The 18,419-nt window shown below is 44.7% G+C and overlaps 1 pseudogene; it reads left to right on the top strand.

Annotated features, from left to right (window-relative positions):
- Positions 1–8,620: 8,620 nt before the first annotated feature.
- On the top strand, positions 8,621–16,906 carry LOC115179269 (signal transducer and activator of transcription 1-like; annotated as a pseudogene).
- Positions 16,907–18,419: the final 1,513 nt, after the last annotated feature.

Below are 18,419 nucleotides of genomic sequence, written 5' to 3'. Positions count from 1 at the left end.
ACAAGCATTTCGCTACACCCGCAATAACATCTGCTAAATATGTGTATGTGACCAATATTTGTATTTTATTTACTACTGGTGTAAACTTTAACGTGAAATGCTTGCTTACAAGCCCTTCCCAATGATGCATGAGTTTCTAAATAATAATACAAATAAAATAGTAACACAAGAAATAAAATAAAATACACAAGAATGGATCTATTTACAGAGAGTACTAGTACCAGATTAATGTGCAGCGGTACAAAGTATTTCAGGTAGATATGTAAACTCAGCAAAAACCGAAATGTCCTCTCACTGTCAACTGCGTTTATTTTCAGCAAACTTAACATGTGTAAATATTTGTATGAACATAACAAGATTCAACAACTGAGACATAAACTGAACAAGTTCCACAGACATGTGACTAACAGAAATTGAAAAAATGTGTCCCTGAACAAAAGGGGGGTCAAAATTAAAAGTAACAGTCAGTATCTGGTGTGGCCACCAGCTGCATTAAGTACTGCAGTGCATCTCCTCCTCATGGACTGCACCAGATTTGCCAGTTCTTGCTGTGGGATGTTACCCCACTCTTCCACCAAGGCACCTGCAAGTTCCCTGACATTTCTGGGGGGAATGGCCCTAGCCCTCACCCTCCTCAGTCCATCCTCTCTCAGCCTATTGCGGAATGTCTGAGCACTAATGGAGGGATTGTGCGTTCCTGGTGTAACTCGGGCAGTTGTTGTTGCCATCCTGTACCTGTCCCGCAGGTGTGATGTTCGGATGTACCGATCCTGTGCATGTGTTGTTACATGTGGTCTGCCACTGCGAGGACGATCAGCTTTCCGTCCTGTCTCTCTGTAGCGCTGTCTTAGGTATCTCACAGTAAGGACATTACAATTTATTGTCCTGGCCACATCTGCAGTCCTCATGCCTCCTTGCAGCATTCCTAAGGCATGTTCACACAGATGAGCAGGGACCCTGGGCATCTCGCTTTTGGTGTTTTTCAGAGTCAGTCTGTAAGCTGTTAGTGTCTTAATGACCATTCCACAGGTGCATGTTCATTAATTGTTTATGGTTCATTGAACAAGCATGGGAAACAGTGTTTAAACCCTTTACAATGAAGATCTGTGAAGTTATTTGGATTTTTACGAATTATCTTTGAAAGACAGGGTCCTGAAAAAGGGATGCTTCTTTTTTTGCTGAGTTTACATGAAGGCAGGGTAAAGTAACTAGGCATCAGGATAGATAATCATGTTTGTGTGTTTGTGTTGATTTGGTATGTGTGTGTTATGTCTATGTGTGCATATGTAGTGAATGTGTATGTGTATGGGTTTTGAGTGTCAATGTATGTGTGTGAGTGAGTGTGTACATGCTGTGTATATTTTGTCAAGTGAGTGTGCGTAGGGTCAATGCAAGATAGGGTCAATGCAGATAGATTGGGTACCATTAATTAACCATTTAAATCACATTTGATTTGTCACATGCAAGTATAGACCTTACAGTGAAATGCTTACTTACAAGCCATTAACCAACAATGCAGTTAAGAAAAATAACCAACAAAAATACGAAATTAAAGTAACAAATAATTACAGAGCAGCAGTAAAATAACAATAGCGTGGCTATATACAGGGGCTACCGGTACAGAGTCAATGTTCGGGGGCACCGGTTAGTTGAGGTAATTGAGGTAATATATACATCAAATCAAATTGTAAGATCCATCACATACACGTGATTAGCAGATGTTATTGCGGGTGTAGCGAAATGCTTGTGCTTCTAGCTCCGACAGTGCTGTGATATCTAACAAGTAATATCTAATAAATTACACAACATACACACAAATCTAAGTAGGAATGAATTAAGACTATATACATATGGACGTGCAATGTCAGAACGGACTAAGATACAGTAGAATAGCATAGAATAGAGTATTTACATATGAGATGAGTAATGCAAGATATGTAAACATTATTAAGTGACTAAGATACCGTAGAATAGTATAGAATACAGTATATATTACATGAGATGAGTAATGCCAGATACGTAAACATTATTAAAGTGACTAGTGTTCCATTCCTTAAAGTGGTGTAACGCCCTGGCCATAGAGAGGGGTTTTTTGTTCTTTATTTTGGTTAGGTCAGGGTGTTACATTGGGTGGGCGTTCTATGTTAGTTTTCTAGTTTTTTTTGTATTTCTTTGTTTTGGGCCGTGTGTGGCTCCCAATCAGGCACAGCTGAAGTTCATTGTTGCTGATTGGGAGTCACACATAAGGAGCATGTTTTTCCTTTGGGTTTTGTGGGTAATTGTTTCTGTTGAGTGTTTTGCACCTGACAGGACTGTTTGGCTGTCAGTTTTCTCGTTTTGTTTTGTGTAGTGTTCTTTATTAAATTAAAATCATGACGAACACTAACTCCAGTACGCGTGCATATCCCGTTGCGCTATATGCCAGCCCCCCGCAAGTGCCATGCGAGGGCAGGCATCGAGCCAGGACGGGTTGTGCCAGCTCAGCGCGTCTGGTCTCCAGTGCGCCTTTTCGGGCCAGGGTATCCTGCACCGGCTCTGCGCACTGTGTCTCCAGGGCGCTGGGAGGGTCCAGTTCACCCAATGCCTGCTCTCCGCCCGTGCCGGGCCAAAGTGGGCATTCAGCCTGGAGTATGGGTAAAGAGCGTCAAGTCTAGAACTCCAGTGCTCCCCCACAGCCCGGTTTATCCTGTGCCACCTCCCAGGACTAGGCCTCCAGTGGGTCTCCCCATCCTGGTTAAGCCTGTGCCTCCTCCACGGACCAGGCCTCCAGTGGGTCTCCCCATCCTGGTCCGTCCTGTGCCGCCTCCTAGGACTAGGCCTCCAGTGGGTCTCGCCAGTCCAGAGCCGCCAGAGCCGCCCGCCTGTCCGGAGCCGCCAGAGCCGCCCGCCTGTCCGGAGCCGCCAGAGCCGCCCGCCTGTCCGGAGCCGCCAGAGCCGCCCGCCTGTCCGGAGCCGCCAGAGCCGCCCGCCTGTCCGGAGCAGTCAGAGCCGCCCGCCAGCCCGGCAGCCATCACCGCCCGCCAGCCGGGCGCAACCAGGGTCGCCCGCCAGCCGGGCGCAATTATCACCGCCTGCCAGCCGGGTGCAACCAGGGTCGCCCGCCAGCCAGGCGCAGCCATCGCCGCCTGCCAGCCGGGCGCAACTATCACCGCCCGCCAGCCGGGCGCAGTCAGGGTCGCCCACCAGACCTTCGGCGCAGCCAGGTGCGCCACCTAAGAGGGCGACGCCGAGGGTGGAGCAGAGGCCATGCCCCGCACCTGAGCCGCCGCCGTAAGAAGGCCCACCCGGACCCTCCCCTTCAGTGTCAGGTTTTGCGGCCGGAGTCCGCACCTTGGTGGGGGGGTACTGTAACGCCCTGGCCTTAGAGAGGGGTTTTTTGTTCTTTATTTTGGTTAGGCCAGGGTGTTACATTGGGTGGGCGTTCTATGTTCGTTTTCTAGGTTTTTTGTATTTCTTTGTTTTGGGCCGTGTGTGGCTCCCAATCAGGCACAGCTGAAGTTTGTTGTTGCTGATTGGGAGTCACACATAAGGAGCATGTTTTTCCTTTGGGTTTTGTGGGTAATTGTTTCTGTTGATTGTTTTGCACCTGACAGGACTGTTTGGCTGTCCGTTTTCTCGTTTTGTTTTGTGTAGAGTTCTTTATTAAATTAAAATCATGATGAACACTAACTCCGCTGCACCTTGGTCTACTCTCTCTTCCGACAGCCCTTACAAGTGGCCAGTGATTTCTAGTCTATGCCTATAGGCAGCAGCCTCTAATGTGCTAGTGATGGCTGTTTAACAGTCTGATGGCCTTGAGATAGAAGTTGTTTTTCAGTCTCTCGGTCCCATCTTTGATGCACCTGTACTGAACTCGCCTTCTGGGTGGTTGATGTCCTTGATGATCTTTTTGGCCTTCCTGTGACAGCAGGTGCTGAAGGTGTCCTGGAGGGCAGGTAGTTTGCCCCGCATTGGTCATTGGGCAGACTGCACCACCCTCTGGAGAGCATTGTGGTTGCAGGCGGTGCAGTTGCCGTACTAGGCAGTGATACACCTTGACAGGATGCTTTCAAATGTGCATCTGTAAAAGTTTGTGAGGGTTTTAGGTGCCAAGTCAAATTTCTTCAGCATCCTGACGTTGAAGAGGCTCTGTTGTGCCTTCTTCACCACATCGTCTGTGTGGGTGGTCCATTTCAGTTTGTCAGTGAAATGTATGCCAAAGAACTTGAAGCTTTTAACCTTCTCCACTGTGCTCCCGTCGATGTAGTTAGGGGGTGCACCCTCTGCTTTAAAGATTAACTTCTTGTTAATCCAACCACGGTGTCAGATTTCAAAAAGGCTTTACGGCGAAAGCATACCATGCGATTATCTGAGAACAGCACCCAGCAGACAAATCATTACAAACAGTTGCCAGCCAAGTAGAGGAGTTACACAAATAGTGATAAAATGAATCACTTACCTTTGATGATCTTCGTTTGTTGCACTCACAAGACTCCCATTTACTCAATAAATGTTCATTTTGTTCAATAAAGTCCCTCTTTATATCCAAAAACCTCCGTTTTGTTCACGCGTTTTGTTCAGTAATCCACAGGCTCAAAGGCAGTCACAACAGACAGACAAAAAATCCTAAAAGTATCAGTCAAGTTAGTAGAAACATGTCAAACGATGTTTATAAACAATCCTCACATTGTTTTGTCATAATAATCAATAACATTTCAACCGTACAAAAGCTTTGTCAATATAAAAGGAAAACAAGTAAGGCGTGCTCTCAATCGTGCGCATGAAAAACACTGAATGGTCCACTCATTCAAAGTGGTCTTACTCCCTCATTTTTCAGAATACAAGCCTGAAACAATTTCTAAAGACTGTTGACATCTAGTGGAAGCCATAGGGCGTGCAATTTGAGTCCTAAGTCAATGGATACTGTAATGGCATTCAATAGAAAACTACAAAAATAAAAAAATCGTACTTCTTGGATGGATTTTTCTCAGGTTTTTGCCATTATTTTAACAGTTTTGGAAACTTTAGAGTGTTTTCTATCCAAATCTACCAATTATATTATATGCATATCCAGTGTTACTTGTCTCGAAGTGAGCATAGAAGTAATTTAGCTCATCTGGTAGGCTCATGTCACTCTGCAGCTCTCGGCTGTGCTTCCCTTTGTAGTCTGTAATAGTTTGCAAGCCCTGCCACATCCGACGAGCATCGTAGTATGATTCGATCTTAGTCTTTGGCTGTTTGATGGTTTGTCGGAAGCTTCCGGGTTAGAGTCCCACAGATTTGCCAAATGAAGGGCGAGGGAGTGCTTTGTACGCATCTCTGTGTGTGGAGTAAAGGTGGTCTAGAAATGCTGGTAGAAATGAAATGGATTTAAGTTTCCCTGCATTAAAGTCCCCGACCACTAGGAACGCTGCCTCTGGATGAGCGTTTTCCTGTTTGCTTATGACGGTGTACAGCTCATTGACTGCGGTCTTAGTGCCAGCATCGGTCTGTGGTGGTATGTAGACAGCTACGAAAAATAGATACCGTGCACCAGCTGTTGTTACAAATATACATAGACCGCCACTCCTTGTCTTACCAGAGGCTGTTGTTCTATCCTGCCGATACAGTGTAAAAACCCGTCGTCGTTTAGCCACACGACTCGGTGAAACATAAGATATTACAGTTTTTAATGTCCCGTTGGTAGAATATACATGCTTTTAGTTCGTCTAATTTATTATCCTGCGATTGTACGTTGGCCAATAGTACCGATGGCAAAGGCAGATTATCGGCGGATCCTCACAAGGCACCCTGATCTCCTTCCGCAATACCTTTTCCGTCTCTTTCTCCTGCGAATGACGGGATGAGGGCCTGTTCAGTTGTCTGGAGTAAGTCCCTCTCGTCCAACTTATTAAAGAGAAATTCTTTGTCCAGTTCAAGATGAGTAATCGCTGTTCTCATTTCCAGAAGCTCTTTTCGGTAATAAGAGAGGGTTGTAGCAACATTATGTACAAAATAAAAAAAATGAAACAAACAAAATTGCATGGTTGGTTAAGAGCCCATAAAACAGCAGCCAACCCCTCCGATGCCATTCAGTCTGACTATTTAGCAGTCTTATAGCTTGGGCGTGGAAACTATCCCAGAGCCTCTTGGTCTGAGAGCCGATTCTCCGGTACCGTTTGCCGAACAGTAGCAGAGTAAACAGTCTATGGCTTGGGTGGCTGGAGTCTTTGGCAATTTTTCAGGCCTTCCTCTGACCGCCTGATATAGAGGTCCTGGATGGCAGGGAGCTCAGCCCCTGTGATGTACTGGGCTGTCTGCACCACCCTCTGCAGTGCTTTAAGGGTCGAGGGCAGTGCATATCCCATACCAAGCGGTGATGCAGCCAGTCAAGATGCTCTCGATGGTGCAGCTGTAGAACTTTTTGAGGATACGAGGGCCAATGCCAAATCTTTTCAGCCTCCTAAGGGAAAAGAGGCACTGCCATCACCTCTTAACGACTGTGTGGGTGTGTGTGGACCATGTTAAGTCCTTATTGATATGGATGCCAAGGAACTTGAACCTCTAGACCCGCTCCACAAAAGCCCCGTCGATGTGGATGGGGGCATGCTCGCCCCTGTTTCTCCTGTAGTCCACGATCAGCTCCTTCGTCTTACTGATGTGGAAGGAGAGGTTGTTTTTCTGACACCACACTGCTAAGTCTCTGACCTCCTTCCTCTCATCACCGTTGGTGATCAGGCCTACCATCGTCATGTCCTCAGCAAACTTGATGAACAGGGAGTACAGGAAGGGTCTAAGCACACACCCATGAGGGGCCCCCGTGTTGAGGGTCAGCATGTTGGAGGTGTGGTTGCCTATCCTCACCACCTGGGGCCAGCGCGTCATGAAGATCGGGATCCAGTTGTAGAGGGAGGGGTTCAGTCCCAGGGTCCCTAGCCTGGTGAAGAAGGGACTATGCTATTGGACGCTGGGCTGTAGTGTATGAACAGAATTCTCACATAGTTATTTCCCCTCTTGTCCAGGTGGGAAAGGGCAGTGTGAAGTGCAATTGAGATTGTGTCATCTATGGATCTGTTGGGGCGGTGTGGGTCTAGGCTAGGGTGTCTGGGATAAGGGTGTTGATGTGTGTCATGTCCAGCCTTTCAAAGCACTTCATAATTACACATGTGAGTGCTACAGGGAAATAGTACTTTATGCAGGTTACCTTAAAGCTTTTGGGAACAAGTACAATGATGGTCAGCTTGAAACATGTTGGGATTACAGACTGGCATAGCTGCGGAAAGTAGGGCTGCTGCAGCACCCCCTGAAAAATCTGAATGAAAAAATATATTAATACAAATATATATACACTGCTCAAAAAAATAAAGGGAACACTTAAACAACACAATGTAACTCCAAGTCAGTCACACTTCTGTGAAATCAAACTGTCCACTTAGGAAGCAACACTGATTGACAATAAATTTCACATGCTGTTGTGCAAATGGAATAGACAACAGGTGTAAATTATAGGCAATAAGCAAGACACCCCCAATAAAGGAGTGGTTCAGCAGGTGGTGACCACTGACCACTTCTCAGTTCCTATGCTTCCTGGGTGATGTTTTGGTCACTTTTGAATGCTGGTAGCATGAGACGGAGTGGCTCAGGTAGTGCAGCTCATCCAGGATGGCACATCAATGCGAGCTGTGGCAAGAAGGTTTGCTGCGTCTGTCAGCGTAGTGTCCAGAGCATGGAGGCGCTACCAGGAGACAGGCCAGTACTTCAGGAGACGTGGAGGAGGCCGTAGGAGGGCAACAACCCAGCAGCAGGACCGCTACCTCCTCCTTTGTGCAAGGAGGAGCAGGAGAAGCACTGCCAGGAGGAGCACTGCCAGAGCCCTGCAAAATGACCTCCAGCAGGCCACAAATGTGCATGTGTCTGCTCAAACGGTCAGAAACAGACTCCATGAGGGTGGTATGAGGGCCCGACGTCCACAGGTGGGGGTTGTGCTTACAGCCTAACACCGTGCAGGACGTTTGGCATTTGCCAGAGAACACCACGATTGGCAAATTCGCCACTGGCGCCCTGTGCTCTTCACAGATGAAAGCAGGTTCACACTGAGCACGTGACAGACGTGACAGAGTCTGGAGACGCCATGGAGAATGTTCTGCTGCCTGCAACATCCTCCAGCATGACCGGTTTGGCGGTGGGTCAGTCATGGTGTGGGGTGGCATTTCTTTGGGGGGCCGCACAGCCCTCCATGTGCTCGCCAGAGGTAGCCTGACTGCCATTAGGTACCGAGATGAGATCCTCAGACCCCTTGTGAGACCATATGCTGGTGCGGTTGGCCCTGGGTTCCTCCTAATGCAAGACAATGCTAGACCTCATGTGGCTGGAGTGTGTCAGCAGTTCCTGCAAGAGGAAGGCATTGATGCTATGGACTGGCCCGCCCGTTCCCCAGACCTGAATCCAATTGAGCACATCTGGGACATCATGTCTCGCTCCATCCACCAATGCCACGTTGCACCACAGACTGTTCAGGAGTTGGCGGATGCTTTAGTCCAAGTCTGGGAGGAGATCCCTCAGGAGACCATCTGCCACCTCATCAGGAGCCTGAGTGGAGCCCTACACCAAGAGGGAGCTGTCTGCCATCTCTCTGCCTGACATCATCCAAACCTACAAGGTGATGGCAGCTGAGAACATCCCAGAGAACTCACTCCGCTTCCTCTACCCAGACATCCCGAAAGACGAGTCCTTCGGAAAGTACTACACCAGGGCCTCCAAGGGTAAGCAGCCAGCGACCTCTTTGTGTCAATCCTCTGAATATTATAATAAATAGTATATGCCATTTAGCAGACGCTTTTATCCAAAGCGACTTAGTCATACGTGTATACATTTTACATATGGGTGGTCCCGGAATAAAGAAGCATTACTGAAATCTACTTCCATTGTCCCACAAAGAGTGGCTGAAAATTCTTCTCTCTTCAGTTTGCTCCTCAATCATGCACATTGGTAGCAATAGTGTTATTTTTGATTTACACAAAGCCCCTGTAAGGATCCGGATGTCTGTTTGGTAGACCATTGGGGTTGTGTTTTATGACAAACCTCTCAATCAATCACTTTTCTCTGTATAGCATTGAACGACCATAGGAGTTGGCTTTAGATCACAAACAGATCTGGGACAAGTGGTCTTATATCTCTGGTCCACCATTTTTTATTTTTCAGCATCGGAGCCCATGGATGTGGAGGGTTCCAGCGTCACAGGATATATGAAGACAGAACTCACATCAGTGTCAGAAGTGTAAGTCTAGAGTATCCTTCATAATAGGTGAAGATGCCATAATACTGTATTTGTATTTGCAATAGTCTGGTTTGAGTATGATTTGATAATCTGACTTAACTGTTATTTTCACAATGTGTTTTAGTCACCCATCCAGACTGCAAGACAACATGATGCCCATGTCGCCAGACGTGTTCGGAGAGCTGAAGAGAAGTGTTGCTCCAGTGCTCTAGTGTTGGAGTACTCCTAAGGATATTGAAGCTGTGGTGAGTAAAACTTCCCCTCTGGTGTTTAGAAAAGTTTATTCAATTGCAGTCTGATGCCAAACACTAAGAATTGATGAACAATGGGGGGGGGGGGGGGGGGGGAGTGAAAGGCTGTGTGTGAGAGGCTCCTGCAACTTTTTAGCGAAATAATCTATCCTAACCTACTTTATGGCACTTTTTACAACAAACGTTTCTTTCTAATACAATATTGGAACTTTCTATGTGAAAGTGCCGAGTAATAAGCGACCAAAGGACAATAAATCCACTTCGGAGGCCTACTCCCCGCCAAACAACGAGACAGACATGGCGGAGGGCACAGGTAACAACGTGACACTTACAGAACTTACCCGGGCGTTGGGAGAACTACGTGTTGCTATAGCTGAGGATCTTAAGGCTACTATTGCTGAACTGGACACTAAAATTGAGAGCACCATTCGAACGGTAGCCTCGCGGGGCCAGAGTATTGTGGACCTTGAGAAAGCTTCTGAATTCAACGCTGGTAGGATCGACGAGTTAGAGAAGCTATGCACGTCATTGCAGGATAGTGTACAGAGGCTTTCTGTGAAAGTGGTCGACCTCGAGGGCCGATGCAGACGTCATAACCTTCGCGTTGTTGGTCTGGCAGAGGGGGTTGAGGCGGGCTCTCGCCCCACCGACTTCTTCGCCAAACTATTGAAGGATGCAATGGGAACGGATGTTTTGGCTTCAGATCCCCAACTGGACCGTGCACATCGCGCCCTTGTCCCAGTGCCTCGACCGGGCCAACGTCCTCGCCCAGTAATCATCTGTTGTCACAGTTTCAAGACCAAGGATCTTATCCTGAGCGAGGCTCTTATGAGGGGCAACCTGTTACATAAAGGGCACCCCTTCCGTGTATATGAGGATTATGTGCCCGATGTGGCAAAGCACCGCGCCGGCTACAGAGATGTCATGACCAAACTCTACAAACTCCATCTTCGCCCAGCCTTGCTCTTCCCTGCAAGACTAAGAATTACCCCGCCTTCCGGGGAGATTTGGCTCTCCTCGGTCTCGGACGCAGAGAAGTTTATCCGGGAATATACGCCAATCCCCCGTACAGGTTAGAGTGCCTTGTCATTGTGTGTTAGGGTCTGCTCATGGACTCGAACCCATACTATACCATAACGGGTGAAACCGTACTAAACGGTCTCAACAAGGGCTACCGAACATGTAACACGCTGAGCTGACCAATGGAGGGCGGTCAGAGCTCTCATTTAACGTTAATTTCACTTTCATCCCGACTGGGTTCAGGGCGATGCCTGTTTGGGAGGCCTTCCAGGTCTGATCATTGACACTTTCGGATGGATATACTTATATTCCCCCATTTTTGTTTTGTTTCGTTATTTATTTTTCAATTCGTACATTATTCCTATTACCATACCATTTATTTATTGCTTGCGGGGGTCTGGGGGTGATGGCTGGGAAGGGGCAGACGCAGACACCTGGATAGCAAGTTGATGTTTTGTGCTGCTCTGTCTTTGTCATAGCCTGGCCCGCTCTCACGATTAGATTCCCACCAGACCTCCGTGGTGCTTGTGTCTGTGTAGGTGTGCGTACATATAATTATTATTTATACTTTATTATTATTTTCTCTTAGCATTTTAGTATTAGATATGTGTATATTTTAAATTAGTGTAGATTATTATTCTGAGGTGTGTATGTAGATGTGTGTGTGTGTATATACTTAAACATATTTATTTTTATAAGTATATTTTTTGTATGTGTGTGTATGTGCGTAAATGTATGTGTCTATGTGTGTGTGTGTGTGTGTGTGTGTATGCATGTGTGTACGTATGTGGGTATGCGTGTGTATATACATGCGCACGTGTGTGTGTTCTTTTTGGGTTTTATTTTTTTTTTATAAAAAAAAAAAAATTATTGGGGGGTACGTTCAATTTATCAAAATCCTTGTTCCCATCTCCTAACCCACAATATGTAATTGTACTGCTGTCTATGTCGGTTGCTGATGGTTTATGTTTAGACCGGCATTGCTTAGCAATATAATCTTGTGATGCTACATCTTGTTTATCCCCGGGATTGACCCAAGATGAAGCTTAAGTGCACAATATGTTTAAGTTGCAACTTATTCTGTTTAGGTTTAATAGATGGTAATTGAACACTTTAATCGCGGGAGCCTCCTCAGTTCATATGTTAGTAGAAGTTCTAGGAAAGTGAGAGGTGAACGTATAGTTGGGATTTTATTTTTGTTTTACCTCTTATTCGAGGTCGCGCCGTGCTTTTTTGGCATCGGCCAGACAATGTGTTTATTATTATTATTTTTATATTTTTTTCTCTCCTATTTGTGTATGCCTGTTAAATGTGGATTGATGGGAGGGGTGAATGTTGGGGAAAGTAGGGGAACAGGGGGGAGAGTAAAGGTGCTTGCAGGGGGGGAGGGGTGGGTTGGATACTGCTCGGGTGTAGGTGCTACATATGCTGATCGTGATGGTTTGGTGCGCTTTCTTACCTTTTTAGTGAATTACATGTTATGCAGGCCACCATAGGAACTACAAATGAGAGGAGGGCGGGGCTTACATTCACTTCCTGGAATGTCAAGGGTGTAAACAAACCAATTAAGAGAGGCAAGGTCCTAGCCCACTTGAAAGCACTCTCGTCTGATATTATATTTTTACAAGAAACCCATCTGAAAAACAATTCTCATAACAGACTTAAATGTAAGTGGGTGGGGCAAGTGTATCACTCTAACTTCTCTGCCAAAACGAGAGGCACAGCGATTCTGGTACGGAAAGGAATTCCCTGTCTACATAAAACCACTATTGTGGACAAAGAGTGTCGGTATGTGATCGTAATAGGAGAGATCCACTCTACTTCTGTAACTCTACTAAATATCTATGGGCCAAACATTGATAACCCCTCTTTTTTCAAAAGAGTCCTTGCCCTGATTCCAGATATCTCCCATACTAACCTGGTCATTGGAGGGGACCTTAACTGTGTACTAGACCAATATTTGGATAGATCCTCTACCTGGCGAACCCCTACCTCCTATTCAAGCGAATTCTTAAATACCTACATAAAAAATTAGAACTTATTTGATATATGGAGGATCTCAAACCCTACGGGTAGGGAATACTCCTTTTACTCTCATGATATATGGAGGATCTCTAACCCTACGGGTAGGGAATACTCCTTCTACTCTCATGATATATGGAGGATCTCTAACCCTACGGGTAGGGAATACTCCTTTTACTCTCATGTTCACAATGTTTATACTCGAATTGACTACTTTTTGGTTGATGCTAAACTACTCCCTTATACCTGTAATGTGAGATATCATGATATTATAATCTCTGACCACAGTCCACTCACCTTCTCCCTGAGATTGGGTGACATCGTACCAAACGAGAGGGTCTGGAGGTTGAATCCTCAGCTCCTCACAGAACCAACATTCTGTGAACATCTTAAAGACCAAATTACATTTTTCTTTGATACCAACGACAACACAGAGACTTCCCCAGCATTACTGTGTGAAACGCTGAAGGCTTATTTGAGAGGCTGTATCATCTCCTTACAGACTGCCAGGAGTAGGCAAAACAGAAGAGAATTGGTAGAACTGGAGGGACAAATTCACTTACTGGATAGGGAGAATGCTAGACACCCATCTAGGGAAAAACATAAAAAAATTGTCTTTAAAATTTAAATACAATCAGATCCTCTCTGCTAAAATTGCTAAATCTTTTCTCTATGCCAAGCAAAAATATTTTGAGTTTGGTGACAAACCACACAAATTACTCGCCAGACAACTTCGAAAAAATGTGAGTGACCGAATGATTCACAAAGTTAAATCTGCATCTGGGGAATTACTCTCTTCCCCCAAAGACATCAATGACAGATTCCGTCAGTTTTATGAGACTTTATATACATCTAAAGTGGATCCTAACCCCTTAATTATGCAAAACTTTTTGGAGGACTGTAATCTTCCTGCCCTGAACCAGGAAGACTCTAACTTCCTGAATAAGGAAATATCTCTTGAAGAAATTAGAGAAACAATAAAATCTGTAAAGAGTGGCAAGACCCCGGGCCCAGATGGATACCCTGGTGAATTCTATAAAACATTCAGCAACATGCTCTCTCCCTACCTACACAAAATGTTGGTTCAGGCCAATGAGGATGGAGCTCTCCCATCCACTTTGGATGAGGCGTTTATTACAGTTATACATAAGAAGGGTAAGGATCCGGAAGAGGTAGGGTCATACAGACCAATATCCCTCCTTAATACTGACCAAAAGATTTTAGCAAAAACTTTGGCTAACAGGCTTAGCACTTTAATTGGCAAATTGGTCCATTCAGACCAGACCGGCTTTATCCCTAACAGAAACTCATTCTTCAATCTCAGGCGCCTATTCAACATTATGTATTCTCAGAGGTCACCTAACATGGACCTTGCCGTTATATCTCTTGATGCCGAAAAGGCCTTTGACCAAGTTGAGTGGCCCTATCTATTCAAGGTCCTACAGAAATGTAATATTGGAGATGGGTTCATAAATTGGATCCAGCTTTTATATAGGAACCCCTGTGCGAGAATACTCACTAACCAATCATTGTCGCCCCGATTTAACCTTTACAGAGGGACAAGGCAGGGTTGTGTGCTGTCGCCTATGCTCTTCGCCCTAATTATTGAACCTCTCGCTCAGATCTCATGCAGCAATACACGGCTATAATACTAAAGATACTCTAAATAAGATTTCCCTATACGCAGATGACATTCTCCTCTATGTAACAGAACCCCAAGATAGTATTCCAGCTTTTCTTGAGGTGATTAATTTGTTTGGTACCTTCTCGGGATACAGAATTGTCAGGAATCCCACTTCCTGAGTCTGTTTCTGCCTGAGATGACTGTTTTGTTTAAGTGTTGTCTAAGGTTCCTGAACGCACCCTGTCTGGTTGCCAGGCAACAAGGTTAGGCGGGAGATCTATTTATTACCCGCACCTGCATCTCATCAACCTTCTGCACACCTGGTCCTGATCTTCACCTTTTCTTAAACCCTGAGCTGACATCCATTCCCTGCCGGATCGTTAGCAACGAACAGTATGTTGTGCCAGCGTATCAGCCTCATGTTTCCTGAGATAGTTTTGTTGTTTTGTGCTTGTTACTGGTTACTCACTCCCGTTTACTCTGTCTACAGTCATTCTCCCGGAACATTCAACTCCCTTGCCTGGCCGTCGGTGGATACAGTGACTTCATTGGATCAACCCATTTACTCTCATCAACTCACCTCCGCTGCCGCTCCGTCTCCTGGATCACTCAAATTACACATCAAGACTACCAATAAATACTCACCTTCATTTTACTCACCTTGTCCTGGTCTGCTTCTGGGTTCTGTCTTAGAGAATCGTGACACAGAATAAATTGGAACAAGAGTGAATTAATGCCCATACGGTTGCAAAACACCTCCTGGCTAGAACATCTTCCAGTTAAGCTATCTTCAGAAAAATGTACCTACCTTGGAATTGTAGTTACCAAACAATACTCCTTACTATTTAAAGATAATTTCCCCTCTCTGATGCAAAAACTCAAGGCAAACATACAATTTTGGAGAACTCTCCCAATTTCTCTGCTCGGAAGAATTAATGCCATTAAAATGGTCTTCCTCCGACAACTGCTCTACCTATACCAGAACATCCCAATATTCATACCTAAATCCTTTCATAAACAACTGGACTCTATTATCAATCCTTTCATCTGGGATTATAAAACACACAGGATAGGTAAAAAAACACCTCTGTAAATCCAAGATGGAAGGAGTATTGTCTCTCCCAAATTTAATATTTTACTACTGGGCCGCTAACCTCCGCGCTGTTACGTTTTTGCTGGATGACGCACACCCGCCACCCAGCTGGCTTAGTATGGAGCGTGAGGAGTGTCACCCCTTCTCTATTGGTGCTGTGATTTTGTCACCTGTCAATCTGGAGATGTCACTTTACCGTAACAATCCTATTATACATAGCACAGTCCGAATCTGGAAGCAAATTAAAGTCCACTTTGAGCTTAGACCAATATCATTCATGCTTCCTGTTGCCCCCTCTAACCTTGATAACACCTTTGAGCGATGGGGAGAGTTGGGGATAAGTACCATAGGGGATTTATATATAGGAGGGACCTTTGCTTCCTTTGAATCGCTGAGGGAAACTTATAATCTTCCCAGAAGTAACTTTTTCAGATACCTACAGATTAGAGACTATGTTAGAAAACACATCCCAACCTTCCATGTTTGACGGATGCATAAAAATATGCCCCACCTAAGACAAACTGATATCTCGTATATATGACGCTTTTCAATCTGTTAGCGCACCCTCTACTGATGCCATTAAGGCAAAATGGGAGGAAGAATTAGGGACTGATATTTCAGTGGCAGACTGGGAAGATAGCTTGGAGTATATTCACACCTGCTCCATTAACTCCAGACATCGTCTCATACAATTCAAGGTATTACACAGATTACACTATTCCAAAACCAAACTGCATAGGATATTTCCTGGTACATCCCCTATGTGTGATAAATGTCAGGCGGAGCAGGGTACACTACTCCACTGCGTTGCCCTATGCTCTAACTTGTATTGGTGTGGAATTTTTGGGGTCCTCTCTGAAGTTCTGGAGACTTCAATAGACCCAGACCCGCTTCTGATAATCCTGGGAGTGTCCGATTCCCTAAACGGATTAACCAACTCCCAAAAACAATTAATCTCTTAGTCTCATTTCGGCAAAAAAATGTATCTTGTTGTTTTGGAAAAGGAGGGAAGCGCCCTCTACCAAATTATGGCTCAGCGAATTGGCAAACACTGTACACTTAGAAAGAATTAGATATATTCTGAACAATAAATTATCAACATTTGATCAAATCTGGCAGCCTTTCCTCTCTTACTTGGACCGCTGTGAATTTGCACTTTTTAACGCACTCTCAATTGTCATATGGTAATCTACCTTTGGGCAGCGTGTGCTGGTCCCGCCACCCGAGCAGTTGGGAGGGGAATAGGGTGGAATAAGGGGGGATAGAAGGGGGGTATAAGTGGGGGGGTTACATCTACCCTTTTTCTTTCTACCTGTCCTTGTTCTGTATGTCTTGTTTTGTAACATTTGTTTTGTGCCCAGAACTCTGGGTCTTGTGGTTAATGTCTGTTCTCTTATGTTTAGATAAGAACTGTAAATTTGTCTTTTATACCTATACACCATTCTTGTGTGTGTGTTCAATAAAGAAAATATTTGAACGAGAATTGATGAACAATGCCATCATTTGCGAATATGTCTCTTGCGTTTCTCGTCCATTATTGTTCTTTATCATACTACTTGCCTCAGGCGTCTGATCTCAGAGAGTTTTTACCTCAAGACTTTCAGGTATTGTGAATGGTGCCCCTTTCTCCGAATAAGCATGTCTTTGCTAGTAATAACAGGCTGTGGGTGACGTTTCAATTGTGCAAAATAATCACTTCTGCTGGCAAACCGTACCTACTGTAGTATCTTATAGTACTACGTGCAGTACAACTGTTTTGTGTTTTCAGCATGAGGCTCATGTATGCATGATTGTCTGTAGTCTGCCACATTTCCTGACCAGTAGGCAACATCCTCTAAAAATGCTTAAATCCCTTGAGATTGAATTTGTAATATGCACATTCATTCCAATGTCATCATGATGGCATTTATTTTGTCCCTCTGACCTGTGGTAGTTTTGCATCCATAAAGACATTTTGCTCATGTTGACTTTTTTATCATCCTCTGTAGATGACACCTGACTTGGACTGCAACTGAGCCAACAGACATGTGTGACCTGATCTTTTAGTCCAGAAGATGTCACGTCCTGACACGAGTAAGATGTCATTTTCTATAGTAGAGTAGGTCAGGGCGTGACAGGGGTTGTTTTGTGTTTTTCTACGTTTTCTATTTCTATGTTTAAGTTCTAGTTTTCTATTTCTATGTTGGGGTTGATCTCCAATTGGAGGCAGCTGGTCCTCGTTACCTCTAATTGGAAATCATATTTAAGTAGGTTTTTTTTTTCACTTGTGTTTGTGGGCAGTTGCATTCTGTTTAGTCATTGTACCTGACAGAACTGGAAGTTGATTGTTTCCTTTTGTTATTAGTGTTTTGAGTTAATAAATATCATGAGCACTCAACACGCTGCGTTTTGGTCCCCTCTATACGACGCCCGTTACAGATGTTTTATACTGAAGCCTATTTCATTTTCATCCTTTACTCTCCTTGAGCTTCAGTAGTCACGGTTCAGAACAAATACACATTATATATTACACTTTACTGAACTGGGAACAATTAATTTAGTGATATGTATAAACTTAAAGCACTTAACTACATTGCCTTTAGAAGGTATTCCCACATTTTGTTGTGTTACAGCCTGAATATAAAATGGATTAAATTGATATTTTGTGTTACTGGTTTACACACCCCTATCCTATAATCTCAAAGTGGAATTGTTTTTACAAATGAATTAAAAATTAAAAACGGAAATGTCTTGAGTCAATAAGGATTCAACCCCTTTGTTTTGGCAAGCCTAAATAAGGTCAGGAGTAAAGATTTGCATAATAATTTGCATGGACTCACTGACTACCTCATGTCGGTGTCTGAAAGGTCTTTCAGTCGAGAGGTGAATATCAAACAGATTCAACCACAAATGTAACGATGTACGCTGAGAGTCTGGAAGCAAGTTCAGGGAGTGAATACATTTTAATAAATAAATGAACAAAACAAGAAACACGAACAGCGCACCGACATGAAACAAACAATGACGACTGGGGAAGACGCCAAAGGGAGTGACATATAAAGGGCAGGTAATCAAGGAGGTGATGGAGTCCAGGTGAGTGTCATTATGCGCCATAACCAGCAGCCTGGTGACCTAGAGGCCGGAAAGGGAGCACACGTGACAACGAAGACCAGAGAGGTTTTCCAATGCCTTGCA

This window comes from Salmo trutta, chromosome 39, assembly GCF_901001165.1.
Source record: "Salmo trutta chromosome 39, fSalTru1.1, whole genome shotgun sequence".
Classification (NCBI taxonomy): domain Eukaryota; kingdom Metazoa; phylum Chordata; class Actinopteri; order Salmoniformes; family Salmonidae; genus Salmo; species Salmo trutta.
The sequence above is the reverse complement of the archived record's forward strand: the minus strand, read 5'-3'. Positions and strand labels throughout refer to the sequence as shown.